The sequence below is a fragment of the Uloborus diversus genome, chromosome 7 (assembly GCF_026930045.1).
Source record: "Uloborus diversus isolate 005 chromosome 7, Udiv.v.3.1, whole genome shotgun sequence".
Lineage (NCBI taxonomy): Eukaryota > Metazoa > Arthropoda > Arachnida > Araneae > Uloboridae > Uloborus > Uloborus diversus.
In genome coordinates, this window is record NC_072737.1 from 151533750 (window position 1) to 151549373 (window position 15624).

Genomic DNA, 15624 nt, shown 5'->3' on the forward strand with positions numbered 1-15624 from the left:
CTTAAAACATCCAAATGGACAAATTAACGCCATATTTTGTTACCATTTTCTGCATGAGATAAATAAACACCTTTATGCTGAATAGTAAAGTAAGAAATAACAACGTCAAAACGCTAAATTGCAGATTACTGCAGACACCTGTTTCGACGTTACAAGGAACGGCTTTTTTAATGTCTTTTGTCGGATGTCTTTTCATCCATAAGCTGATTACTTTTTGCATTGGAAAAGGCGTTCCTTATAACGCCGAAACACGTGTCTGCAGTAATCTACAATTTGTGCGTTTTGACGATGTTATTTCTTACTTTATTTTCTGCATGGTCCGTAATTTTTAGAGCTTCTAGAGGCCCTTTTTCTCCCTTTAGCCTTGCCTCGGGCCGATTGGAAAATCAAGGCTTGACTACTTGAAACCCTTGTACCTCCCCCCCCCCTCCACCTCACGCCACTGTTTCACAAGTCAACTACGGCCGGGGGAAAAAAAACAAATCCCCTGCTTTTACCAAACAAACCTCCAGAAAAGAAGGTGAGAGAGAGAGAGAGAGAGAAAGCGGCGTTTTTCCGAACTGTGATCTTGCTGATGCGAGCTTAAAATGGGCGGGTGACCAGAGCACTTCATCACTGCTCGGAAACTTATCACGTGTCATTAAATGTCAGTCCCACAGGTTCGCCCGCGGTCAGGCATGTCGAAGGGAGAGAAAGATCGGGGAAGAAGTTCCGGCACAAAATTCTTTCGATCGAGTTTGCTTGTCCGAGAAACCGCAAATTTTATTCTTGGTGGAAGAAAAAAAAATATGCAATCTAAAACAGGGCTCTCCAACCTTTTTTGCCCAAGGGCCACATTGTAACTTTTTGGAGGCAAGCGGACCAACAATCCAACAAAATTTCAATTAGATGACTTAGTTAACACTCCCTCCCACCAGGGCCTGATTACCGCACAAGCCTACTAGGCCTGGGCCTGTGCCCCTCCCCCCCCCCCGCTTCCTAAGGGGCGCAAAATTACTTAAAGACTTTCCATAGCATTACAATTATACAAAAAATACACACATTTTTTAAATAATTGCTTTCGGGGGCCTCCAAATTATTGTGGGCCTTGGGCCTCACTTTTAGTTAGTCGGGCCCTGCCTCCCACTCCCCCCCTGACCCACGATTTTTTTTTTAATTAACGATCAGGGGCATGCGTGTAGCTAGGCTTTACGTTAGGGACCGGGCAAGCCAAGGTACAACAAGATGATGGTTTTTAGCTGCCCCTTCGCCCAACGCCCAGTGCCAGTTTTCGAGGTCAGGCTTTAACTTGATGCTGCCACCCTTACCCGTCTTGCTTCGATTCCCTGTTTTCCTAAAGTTTTTGTTCTCCTAAAGTTTATTTTATAAAAAAGAAATGAGTAAATTTATAAAATGTATTTAACTCTGAGATATTCTTTATGTGCAATGTTGCTTTGAAGAAAAAATAGGTACCAAAAGTTTTAAGTCCTTAAACATTTTATGCTGTCTTTGAATAAGACGAAGGACAGAAATGAGGGGATCGAGTTTCTCCCCGGAACTTTTCACAAATTGAAGTCTTCAGAACGGAGTTTTCGTCAAATTTTGGTGTTGTTAGAGATACTCGGGGGGCAAGTTTCAGCATCCACCTCAGGAGAAAGTTTAAAAATTCGCATAAAAATTCGCATTTTCAGGCAATTTTAGCAAAATTAAGGGGAAAAGGGGTGGCAATTCTCTCTCCCAAATTATTTTTCAAAAGAGAAGTTCTAATTTTGATTATCTTAGGTAAAGTCAAAGGTTTTCCTCCTTACAAATTAGTTTTGAAAACGCAATTTTAGATTATCTTGAGTGTTTTGTGATGTTAAGGAAATGAGGAAAGTTCAGATCTTTTCTTCTAAAACTTTTTGGAAATGAAGTTCTAGAAACATATTTCAGGATATCTTTGATGGTGTTAAAAGAATAGTCAGAATTCAGGACTTGTTCCAGACATTTTTTGATTTTTGATGTTTGAGGTTTAAAAAACGCAATTTTAAACTATATGTTGAGACGATTGTGAAAGGGCCCCTAGGAATTTCTCCCTGGAAATCGTTTGAAATTAAAATCTCTAAAACACCATTTAAGGACATTTTTAGTCTAATGAAGAGAATAAAAAATACGCGACTACCCTTGAGAAATTTTTTGAAATTGAGGTCTCAAAAATGCAATTTTGAATGCATTTAGTGACTTTAGGGAGGAAAGTGAAAGTTAAAGACTATCTTGTGGGGAAAGGCAGCCGTTGCCCATTTTGCTGGCTACGATCATGCTTAGCAGTGATTTTTGAGATTTTTTTAGCTTAGTTTTCTTTTAAAATGCTTAAAAAGAAATATATTATCAAATTAAAAAAAAAAATGTTTTCAGTTTGAGGGCTTCCCGCGGGTCGGAAAAAATACTCTCGCGGGCCGGATTTGGCCCGAGGGCCGTAGGCTGGAGAGCTCTGATCTAAAGTATGTTAGAAATATAACTAAGCGAGCATAATCAAAAAAAAATTTCGTTTTATTTGATTGCGATAACGTAGAATAAACAATATGAAATCTGAAATTCACTTTTTAAAAAATGTAATCTCAAGTCTGTTAAACTACGTTTGTGTACTCGAGTAATTATTTCATTGCGTTACCACAATCACACTCACACACACAAATAGTTAGTTATTTGATTGCGCTACGTAGAATAAACGCAAGGGTGACTTTCCCCCTAAGGGCAAGGACACCCCCCTCAATATCGCGGAGGCCCCCAATGAGAAAAATTCCCCTCAAAACACCCCCTCTCTAAAAATTTCAATGGCACAGTCTGCGCCATGAGCCCCCCCCCCCCCCAGGGGGCACCCTTGATAAACGAATACAAAGTTTGCGAGAAAAAAAAATGTGAACGGAAATCTGTTAAAACTACGTTAGAACAATCCAGTAATTGATTACTTGATTGCGCTAACGTAGAATAAATGAATATGTTATCCAAAGTTTACGTACACATATGGGGGGGCGGTGCTCTCAAATGAGGGTGTTCATGGCGCCAAGGGTGCTCCACCCCCCCCCCCCTAAGAGCAAGAGCGCACCCTTCTAAATAGCGAAATGACCCCCCCCCCAAATGCAAGAGCCCCCCTTAAAAATGAGAAAATACTACTCAAAACACCCCCCCCCCCCTAAAATTTCAATGGCGCAGTCTGCGCCATGACCCCTCCCCCTAGGTGGGCATCCATTCATGGCGCAAACTGTGCGACTGAAATTTTTAGGCAGGGGGTTTCAGAGGGTTAATGAACTAGGGATGTCCTAAAAGTTCGTTAACACTTGCAAAAAAAATTGAAATTTTACTTGCCAAGTTCTAACATAAACAACAACAAAATTTCTAAAACTTGCTAAAAATTCCGTGTTTACGAACTTTTGCGACAACCTAATACGTAAGTATAAGTAGAAATACGTTCATTTTTCAAAAACCACGTTCGATCCATCGTGCTCAGTCAGCAAGGCCGATCTTAGCAAATCTGGGGCAAGATTGGAGAATTCTGGTGGAGCCTCGCTTTACAGAATGACATTTAATTTGAGACTTAAATTAAAATTTTAAAACAACATTTTTTTAAAAACTTTTTTTGATTTTTTTTTTTCAAAGTAAAAAAAAAAAAGAAAATACTGTAACTTAATGATAAAAAGTCACAACAAACGAACCTTTCTTGCCTTTTTGTGAGCCAAGTCGCCAATAATTTTGTCAAAGCGTATTCGTTTGAGTTTTCCGTTTTCTTTGGACAGTATCGTAAGATTATTTAATCAATCTTGCAAAGTTGAAGATCGATGGTAAGTTTTTATTCGTTCCAACCTTTAAAAGCTTCTTTCACCTGACGCCACAGTTACAGGAATTGTTAGGAAGATTCTTAGTGCAATGAAAAGGTTTGGAAATAAGTTAGGGAATGAGGGGCAAAATGAAATAGCGTGGTAATATGAAATGGTGAAACATTTACACTGCTTTTAGCGCCGCCCATCTTGTAATATTTTAACTATGTAGAAACACATTCCAGTCAAGAAAAAACTTTCTCTAAAAATAAAAAAAAATATGATAATACAAGCAATTTTCAAAAATTGATACTCAAACAAATTGTAATATTTTGTTGTAAGTCAAAAATATTTTTGGGTATTATTAAATGATTAAGTGTTCGGTATTAACATTTGAATTATTAATTGAGATCCACCAACAGTCAGGTCAATATATTAAAATTTGGGGGGAGGGGGTCAAAAATATTGAAAATAAAAAAAGTGCCATTATGTATGGACATGGACAGCCTCTAAATAAAAATCGCAGTGTTAAATGATCTTGGGTACCGTCAACAAAATATATCACGCCTTGAGGGCGAGGTTGCGAAAGTGTAATTGTAACAGTTTGTGACAAGGGAGTGGGAGCTGGGAGGGGGTAACAAGAAGAGTGACATCATGCATTTTTCTACAACAATAAGCTTTGGAAAATCAGCGTGACATGTGAGAAGGTGAGGGGAGAGGGTAAGGTGAAGTGTGACACTTTGTGACAAAGGGGAGAGGGGAGTCGGGTCAAAAATTTTGAAAAAAAAAAAGTGACGTCATTTATGGACAGCCCCTTAAATAGAAATCGCAGTGTTGAATGATCTTAGCTGAAGCCAACACTTGAAAATCGGTTAAGGTAAAATTGTCCACGTGACCTTGGCAGACGCCTTAGAGGGGCGTGGACTTCTCTCCTTACGCCTTCCTTCTATTTTCCCGCAAAATACGGAGAGGTTAATCTTTGTAGAGCCACTTCGTTCTTCGCGAGGGGGAGGGGGGGGGGGGGGTAGTGCTTTGCATTGCCCTTCACGGAACTTCGTTTTAGCACTTTTTTTTTTACATTGCTTGCTCAAAAAGCGTAACCGTTACTACCTTTTTTTTTTTATCATACTGTTGATTTATGGTTTTTATCAATGTACAAGCTCATTATATGCCCTATCGCCTATCTAACCAGCTGAAAAAAAAAAAAAAAAAAAACATTTGATACAGAAAATGGTTACAAGTTAAATGAATTTCATCCAAGTATGAAGAAATTACTCTAGTTAATATTTATGTTGCAGCAATACTAGATTATTAATTTTATAAATAGCCCAAAAAAAGCTGAATTTTATATGAAGACCGACAACACATGACTACAACAACGTTAACAGGAAAAATACCGCATGTTATTAACGGACCACAAATTATCATCAAATTATAAAAAAGTCACTTTTACGCATCTGAGCAAGTATGTTAGTTTTGGGTGAAAGGGCTACGTGAAACGTGACATAGTTTTCATGACAGTTTTGCAGAATATTGCTCTACTGTTTTCACGAACTAAATTAAGTTCCTCTTTTTTAAATGTGCTAATTCAGACAATATTGATTTAACTCTATTAGCGGTGTGCGCATACAAATCATTTCAGAGGGGGCTGAGTTCGAAATTCCCTCGGAAATTTTTCGAAATTGAAGTTTTAAAAGTGCAATATTTAAACATATTCGATGATGATAGGAAAAGGAGGTTCAGGGGCGCTTTCTCGGAAATTGTGTGATACTACAGTTCTACAAACACACTCTATAGACCATCTTTGGAGACGTTGGGATTAGAGGATGCTCAGGCATCCTCACCTGAAAATTATTCAAATTTGAAGAGGTAAAGTCGTAAAAAGGCAATCGAATGAAATCTTTGGTAATATAAGGAATTCGATACTTTTCCCCGGCAATTTTTAAGAATCATAATACCACAAGAGCGGTTTGAAACTATTTTTAGTACTAGGAGGGGGGAGGGGCGAGTTTTTCGAAAATACGCCTAAAAATTAAATTGTATGCCGTGTTTGGAGAAGGTATGGGGTTCGAGACCCTCCCCCCCCCCCCCAAAAAAAAAAGAAATTGAAGGCTCAGAACTGAATTTTAGGCGATTATGATGTTATGAGGGAGGGGGTTCTTGAACTCTTCCCCGTTTTTCGTAATTGAAATTCCAAAAAAAACGCATAGGCTTCCTTTGGTGACTTAAAAAAAGGTTGAATTCGGAGCCCCATTCCCTCTCCTTTTCTAGGCTACCTTCCTGTCTTTATTATTATTATTATTATTATGCATGTAATTTTAAAGTAAAATATTGGTAAAAGAATTCACCCAGTTTCTCTTTTCCAAAAACATTTGACTGATTTGATTTTCCATAATTTTTCAATTTCTCCTTAGATATTTTTATTCGTTTGAAATACAGATGATTGGGCAACAATATAATTAAAAAAAAAAAAAAAAAAAAAAAAAAAAAAAAAAAAAAAACTTTTTTACGCTGAGGTGATACCTCATTTTTTTCACTTTATTTTATTTTAAATATCATATCGCTGCTGAATCTCTTAAGAGATTTTTAGTTGACTATCGTTTTTTACTTTTATCCATTTAAAACGACTAGTGTGATTTTCACATTACAATATTTTATCTATCTCTCTTTCTATTTTAACTTTCTTTTTATTTGAAACGATCTCGATGGCCCATATATTTTTCTCCACGTTTCCGTGATTTTCGTTGTAATGTCTTACATAATTAAAAACTGAGCATATGTCTATCTCTGTCTATCTATCTATCTATGTCCGAGTTACTTCTCCCGAACGACAGTGAACTGACCACCGAACCAGGTATCGATGGATTCGTAATCTTCCCGTCTTTATGTTTGGCTATTTAACATAATTCTCCGATAATAATTTGCGTAGATATCAATTAAAAACTATTAATTATGACACTTAGATTTCCACATAAAATCCCTATTTTTCGAAGGCTTTCCTCCATTCAAATTATTATTTAGTGCTTCATCTCAACTTTCCGCAACAATGCTTTTATTAATAGCGTGAAGAAAATCATCGAGACAAAAGATCTGTTGCCATTTTTTTTCTCGAATATGAACAAGTAAAATTGTTGCATTTTTTTTAAATGCTTTTCCTCTAATTTGGGGATTTAAAATGTTTACTTTGTGGTTATTTTTCCGCAATCTGCAGCAAAATTTTAGTTTTTTTTTTTTTTTTGGCTCAAACCTGAATGTTGAACACGCGTCACTTGGCATAACTTTTATTTTCGAGGTAGACTGTGCAAAGCTGGGTGACGCAGCTAGTGCTTTTATTAAAATTTGTATCGTGAAGAAAATCAGAGAAGAAAGATGTGTTGCCATTTTTTTCTCGAATATGAAGAAAAAAAAAGTTCTGGCTTTTGTTTTGAGAGTTTCTTGTAATCGGTTGTTTTAAAATGTTTTCTTTTTGATTATTTTTCCGCAATCTGCCGCAAAATTTCACTGATTTTTTTTCTTTTTCTTTTTTTCAAGCCTGATTGTTGAACACGCGTCACTTGACACAACTTTTATTTTCGAGCTGCACCGCGCAAAGCGGGGCAGCGCAGCTAGTCTTGATTTAAAAAACAACTCACACACACACACACACACATATATGTCGACGGCTTTATGAAACTCATGTTTATTTATTTATTTATATATTTATTTTAATTTTAACTAAGGCTTGATTTTCTACGATGTTCTGAATACTTTTTTCTACTTAAAAAGTGTTTGAAATTTAACATTTAGCTGCTTTCAATTAGGTAATCTTAATGATACAGATTGTCGGCAATTCCTAAATGATGTCTTATGATTTTTTTTTTAATTCATGAATTTAATTGTCGATTAAAAAAAAAAAAAAAAACTTTTCGCATTCTTTATTCATTTAATCATTTTTTCCCCCTTTTCTAACTTTCAACTCTTCAAGACAGCACCAAACATTTTCCGAAGAATTTTACGTTCCAAACTTCTTATCAAAGCAAGAAGAGAATATTCTTTTCTTTTTCCTATAGACAAATCATTGATACTTGATTATATAAAATTAAAGGAAGAATCGATGAAAGAAGTATGATTAATTGATGGTAATTATTGAAATTGATTAGTAAAATTCAAAAGTGTCTTTCTAACTTTCAACTCTTCAAGATAGCACCAAACATTTTCCGAAGAATTTTACTTTCCAAACTTCTTATCACAGCAAGAAGAGAATATTCTTTTCTTTTTCCAAAACAAAACATTTTTAAAAACTTCATAAATTAAATATCGACAAATCATTGATACTTGATTATACAACATTAAAGGAAGAATCGATGAAAGATGTATGATTAATTGATGGTAATTATTGAAATTGATAAGTAAAATTCAAAAGTGTCTTTCTAACTTTCAACTCTTCAAGATAGCACCAAACATTTTCCGAAGAATTTTACTTTCCAAACTTCTTATCACAGCAAGAAGAGAATATTCTTTTCTTTTTCCAAAACAAATTATTTTTAAACCCTTCATAAATTAAATATAGAGAAATCATTGATATTTGATTATACAACATTAAAGGAAGAATCGATGAAAGAAATATGATTAATTGATATTAATTATTTAAATTGATTAGTAAAATTTAAAAATGTCGGAATCAATTTGTACTCTGTTTTCACGAGAATGACCCTAATGCCTAATGCATTACAAACATTTTAATCTCTAAAGTAAATTTTTGTTTAATAAAGATGCTAATCTTTAATTGCTGTGTTTTATCTTCAAAGTATAAGCGTGGTATGTATTAGATCATTTTAAAATGAAATAAAAGTAGCACTTGTGTGAACTTCATCTCTGCCGTTAAAAATTAAAATAACAATGGGGTTGTTTCCTTCAGTCAAAAGTAGTATTTTTAGTCACTGAAATTGATAGAATAAGCAAAAAAAAAAAAAAAAGGACCCAGAAAATACTTTTATTTTCCCAACTGTTATTTTTTGATTGATTTTTTAAAATGTCCGATTTTTCAAACGAGGCGTGGCCTTTATGACGTCACAAATGATGCACTTTAGCGCATCTTTCTACCGTGTTGCCGCGTTATGGTAATCAAGAAGCAAATTAAATATTGCGCTCTACTCTTGCTATCAACCACATCGGTGCCAGTACACGGGAGTAAAGATGCGAATTAAGTATTGTACTCATGAATGGCATTTTATCATTTGTGATGTCATCGGCAGAAGCGTAAACAATAAAAGCGCACCGATTAAAGTAATTTTTTAAAAATATAACTTAGACAAATTATTTAAAAAATGGTCAGATCCTATGTTTTTAAGTATGCTCTTTCAGAAAAAAAAAAAAAAAAAAAAAAACTTTTAAAATTTGGAAATGACACCATTGTACATTTTTTTTTCCATTCAAGATATTAAGTTCTAGTTGATGGAGATAAAAAAATCTGCTCTGCTCCTCTTTTGTCGTGCCCCTTGTTACATGGAAAGCAATTTTCAAGGAAATAATTAAAAATGTACCTTAAAAAAAAACGTTCGTACGTTTTGAACGTACTGTACGTTCAAAAAAATCTTTTTCGAGCAGTCCAGGACACCCCTTATTTTTTTTAAAGACTTATTAATAGTATTATGCTGTAAAAGTTTTAGCTTCTTACTCAAATTTGAAGAAGGTGCTCAATGACAATACAGTAGGACCTCAATATATCGAAGTAGCAAATTGCCGGAAAAAATTCGATATATGGAAATTATATTATTTTTAATAAAAATCTCCTAAAACATTAAAATTAAAGCTAATTTTTGTATATGAAACCCTATTTCTAATTTATACAAGCATCGGATTAAATGAAAATTAATAATTAAAAATTTAACAGAAATTACATATTTTTGCGCTTTCATACATCTTCATTTTTAAGCAATTCAACTTGATCCACAACATAAGGGGGATTTTCGTTTTGACAATGTAATCGAGAGAAAAGTAAAAAATCATTCTACCTAACTTAAATGATTTTTATTGAATCTAAAAAGACTAGGAATGCTAATCAAAAGAGAAAAGGGATAACTTGAAATTGATTTTACAGTGCTACTGCTTAAAACTAAGATTTGAAATAAACTTGAGGGAATTTAAGAACTCCAGAACGGAACAATGACCTATCTACACACCCCTCAACCCTAGATTCTTATGAGTTTCGTAGCAACCTTTAGTGAACATAATTTTCTCCCATAACCTTCAGTTTTCATGAGACAAACAGTTAAAAGTGGAAAAAAAAATCTACGAATGTCTCGAAATTTTTTTTCGATATATAGAGATTTTTTCGATATATAGAAACAATTTTTCTATATAATGAACATAGAAATTTGCTGGGATTTCGATAAATAAAAAATTTTGATATGTGGAAGTTCAATATATGGAGGTTCAACTATATATATATATATATATATATATACACACACACAATACACACATATATATTACGTAGCTTACGATTTTCTTTTTAAATGTAGACATATTTTAAAAGTTTTTTTTTTTTTTTTTCATTTCCTGCACTTTCTCTACACATATTTATATATCTTGTTCGAATTTTCAATCTTTAATAAAATACTTTTATTCATCTACTCAAGTTCAAATACATTCTTTTTATCTTGCAGTGGATGACACTTTTTATTGATTTTTTTTTCAAATATTATGTCCTTAATTTAATTTGATTAATTCATTTTAGCTTATGAGAGAAAAATGCATAAAATAAAATTTTTCTTCGTTAATTAGGAATTAACTTTTTTAGTATTTATTATTATTATTATTTTAATATTACTTGTTACGCATTTAAATACTTGCCCTTGCGATTATGTAATATTTTTTAAAACAAAAAGCTGATTTTTATTCTTACAATTTAGCTGCAATATTTTCTTGTTTATGATATTTAAAGCCTAAGTCTATGGGTTTTTTTTTCTTCTTTTGTGTAGGCAGCTTTTGGTAAACTGTTGTCGATGTTTATAACACTCTACATACGACGTAGAGTGTTATAAACAGCATAAGCATTACACCGATTTTCCATGAAGGCATATCTTTTGCATCAGGACCAGTACTGCCAGAGCTTGGATCTTGAGCTTTCAATAGATATCTTGGGTTATCTTGATTTCGTTTGAAATTCTTGGATTTTGGGCTCAATTGGTAAATTTACTAATTTAACGATAAAATATAATGTATTCACTTTTTTTTTTGGCTAAGAAATCTGGAATGGAGATTTCTTTCATGCACATGCTGCGACTAAATAAAAAGATTGCATTCAGGGGAAAAAATCTATCCTTCTAGCCATTTCCTTGCACTATCTATAATCGTATCAAAACATAAAATAAATAAACAAATAAATTAAAAAAAAAAAAAAAAAAAAACTTTTTTTTCTCAGCAGACGATTTTGACACTATTTTTAAAGAAATTGCTCCATGGAAATAATTATCTAGAGATGGATTTTGATATTTACTATCTTTTTTTTTCTCCACTTAAGGGTATTTTTATCTTCAGTTTTATCTCATTGGGAAGACGTAATCCAGCCGTGACATGTGAGGGGAGGGCGGGGGTGACAGGAGAGAAATTGCCCTCCTCGGTTTTGAAAAATATTATGCATTTATCATTTATATATGTGCCTGCACTTTTATTTATTTGTTAATTATTTTTTCAATGTCATTGGGCCCTTGTCCCTTCTCCTAAAAAATAAAAGATGACGAACCTGAAAATTGCAATCGATCGAAACAAATATATTATGAGAAGAGAGAAAAATATTTTTTAAAAAGATACAGAAAAATTTTAGTTGACAATGGTTGATGATGAAGACAATGTTGCTGGTGCATAGAAAAAAATTTAGTAATACGAAATTTCGAATTCAAAAAGAGAATTACTTAATTATGTTCTTTTTTCGTACATAATTGTATTAGCTTTTTTTTTTTTTTAATGTCTAACTCCCCCCCCCCCTTTTTTTTTAACCTTCTTTGAAGATGCTTGTCCAGCTCTCTAACGAATCTACTTCTGCCTACTTTTGCGATATTTTATGCATGTATAATTTTTGTATCATAGGTCTTGAAAATATCGAGATTTTTACATGTGCTGTGCGTTAGCATGGAAAATATATGATTCCGGATAAAACTTTTACATGATCAAACATTTTATGCAATTTCATATTAATTTTTCAAAATACCAAAATATAGATGTATCTACTACTTACACAGTATATAAGAATTAAAATTGTTTGATTTATTTTATGTCTAAGTAAATTGGAAGGCATTATGCATACACAAAACTGTTTCAACTACTCGTAATAATGTTGGACGAATGTTTATAAACGTATATTAAAATCAAGAAGAATTTACGAAATTAGGAAATCATTGTACACATCTAACATGGCAATCACGTGAGAGATGCTTCCATCCGAGGACTGCAGTCCTCGGATGGATGTGATTATGAGTTCCTATAAAATTAACTGATTCAATGAAAAAAGGTTTTTTGTATTGTTTTTTTTTAAAGAGGTTTTTCCTCATTTAAATTAATATTATGTATATGTATGTCTATATAAAATTTAAATCAAATTATGACTGTATCTATTTACATTTTCAAGAAGACGAGTTGCACTTCTTGAATGAAATATTTATTGTCAGGAAAGGATTAAAAATTTGAAGGTTTTATTCCTTCAACTTTTAAATCCTTTCTTGTAGCGAATATTCGTAAATATCGTAAAAAATATTTGGAATGGCAAATTGGCTCAGTAAACTAAAGAAATAATAAGTAATTCTTAGTAAAACTCCATGTTCAAATGATTCAATTTATGAATCCAAATTTTTTTTGGAATTTTTTCGTTCAATCCTCAAACGGTGTGCATATGTATTCTTTTTGTTTATTTATTTAAAAAAAAATAACTGAAAAGTAACGAAGTAGCGACTACTCAAAAGTAGTTTGTAGTTGCTACATTTTGAAAAAAGTAGTTGTAGTTAACTACATTTGTAATAAAGTAGCTGTAGTTGTAGTTCGCTACAAAACAAATGTAGTTTTCCAATCACTGGGTTAATGTATGAGAAAAAAAAATGAATAAATGAATAAAATAGTGAATAAATAAAAAAATCGGTGAATGAATGAATAAACTAGTGAATAAATAAGAAAATAAGTGAATGGATGAATGAATAAAGTAGTGAATGAATAAAAAAATAAGTGAATGAATGAATAAATAAGAAAACCATTAAATTAAGGAATGTATATGAATGCGTTAGTGATAGTTAAAGGTTTGAATAAGTAAATGGAATGAACTATTTCACTTTGTGCCACCCGCTTTGCCCCGCATGCATTTCACTAACTGTAAAAAGCATTTAAAATACAAATAGGCTATATATTAAACAAATAAATACTGCACTGAGTACTAGTAGGTCTCAATTAGTGTTTAAAATGCTAATAACAAGAACTTTATCATTTAATAATGACAAAAATAATTTTTGACTTATAGTAAAACACAACAATATGAGTATCAATTTTTGAAAACAGCTTGTATTCAGAGCCCGCTCATCCTGACATTGGACATGGGGCACATTTCTATTTCAGGGCCCCCCTAGGCCCGACTAAGATTTTTGAAGACACGGGGCACGAAATTAGTTTTGTGCCTCCCCCTCCCCCATTCCCGCTTTTTTTATATGTTGAAGCCATAAAATATTTCGATACTTGCGTTTTTACACAAACATACTAAATTTGGTGGTACCTCACATCACAATGTAATATACACATTTAAAAAGTAGAAGAGATATAGTAGTATGCGATAAATAAATAAAATGTGGTTTAACTTTGCCCGTTGCAGTAAACTGTAAGTACCAAAATTATCTATGATATAACTTTTAATAATAAAATACAGACTAAATTCGGAGTGGTTTTCTGATTTGCAAAGAGTTAAAATTTTTAAGGAGAATTTTTTCTATCAACGAATAGATTTTTTTCCTTGTTCTTGCATTTGCAAAACTATCAATGATATCACTGTACTCTAGATTCTGAGTGTAATCATTATTTAATTTTAATTAGCATGATAAATTAAGGGGATTTTGGGCCCCCTGAAATCTAAGAGGAGGGGCCTGTGCCCTACATGCCCCTGTGGTAATCAGGCTCTGCTTGTATTATCATATTCAGTGATTTTCAGTTTTATATTGACTGGAATAAACTACATGTGTTACTACATAGTTAAAATATTAACAGAACGTGGCGATAAAAGAAGAGTAAATATTTCATCATTTCACTTTTCCCGTCTATTTCACTTTGCTCCACATTCCCCTACTATCCACGTTTTCCCACCCTTTTTATTTTCACATATTTTTATTTAAATAAAAGTGTCGGGAGTATTGGGAGAACTGTATTTATGTTGAAGTAAAATGTCCAAAAAATTTAATTTTATAGCTTGTTCAGTATATATTGCAACTTTAGACTAATTGACTATTGATTCTAATTTGCTAAATCTACTGGACAAGATAGAAATAATTTTTCACATTTTATTTTGACATAAATGCTGCTGTCCCGTTCCTCTTCTATATGGACATATCTGATTAGGAATGTGACTTTCCCCTCAATTTATGATTTTATTCACTCCTTTGCCTACTCCTTACGAAACATATTGAGCCAGCATGACTCGGATTCAAATGGGTAGAGAGAAATTAAAATCTAAGGAGCTAGGAAAACATTTTAGGCACCAGATAAATCATCTCTGAGTTTATTGGAAAACTTCGAAATAACATGACTTCTAAAAGATTCTTTATAAGAAAGAACTAATCGCCTAGGTAGACAGCCAAGCGACTTGGCAACCGGAATTTATTGAACCTTTCATATGAGTACCATTTTGTTTAATTAATTGAATAAATATGATAGTTATAATAATGTTTCTGTATTGAAAATTGAGAAAAAAATCTACATTCAATATAAGAGCTAAAATTTTTAAAAATTAGTCATCTAAACTAAAAATTAAGGTAACTGCAACAGATAAAAGTTTTTCTCCATACCTTGCAATTTGCGTTCAGTTTCCCAAAACTTTTGTAGCTCCGTAAAATACTTGTCTAGAATGAAGACCTTGGACATGCCCAAAGTCGCCATGGCCCAATCTACTCCTCGGGCGGCCCCTCGGTCATATGACCTGGGCAGGGCTCCCCTGCATCCTCCCGTCGTATAACTATTTACAAAATTTTCTCACACACACTTCAAGATTCTAAAAATTTGAGTCACCGTATTGCAATATGTCTCTTGAAGGACGTGGTTGAGGAAAACTAAAAATATGGCACAAATTCGGCGTCTGATGTTATATCACAAATTTACTTCAGCATAGTCTTCTCTAAAGTACTGCTAATGTTTTTCAAAAGTTGTCTTTCTTTTACTAGAATGAAAATCATATTCACTGAAAAACGTAACCAAAAAATATATGGCACGGTGGAAGCTAATCACTATGGCAACAGTTGTTTTTCACTTTTTTCACCAGACACTTTTTTTTTAATTCGCAGTACCTAAACAATCAGTTTCTTATATTTCATCGAAAAAAAAAAAAAGAAGTGATTCTTTGTATGTAAAGTTACTAGAAATGTGTCGTAGTTAACTCATAATTTTGAAATAGTTGAGCATTTGTTGAAGAAAACGTGTCATTCGCCCGTCATTTTCACTCATAAAGTTTTCTTAAGTTCGAAATTAAATACAGGAGTATTCTCCTGAGCTCCAGTACAGAAAGTTCACGTTTAATACTTTCAGAAATTACCGCAGAAAACACAGGTCGCAGTCTTGAATGCATGATAGCATTTAGTTTTATCCCCCTTTCAATAAAAGCAAGAACACTTTTTAATTGTTAGTAATCCAT

The 15624-nt window shown here is 33.1% G+C and overlaps 1 pseudogene; it reads right to left on the minus strand.

Moving 5' to 3' along the window:
- Positions 1-14876, minus strand: part of LOC129225597 (unconventional myosin-Vb-like) — a 147405-nt pseudogene extending 132529 nt beyond the window's left edge.
- Between the last annotated feature and the right edge of the window lie 748 nt (positions 14877-15624).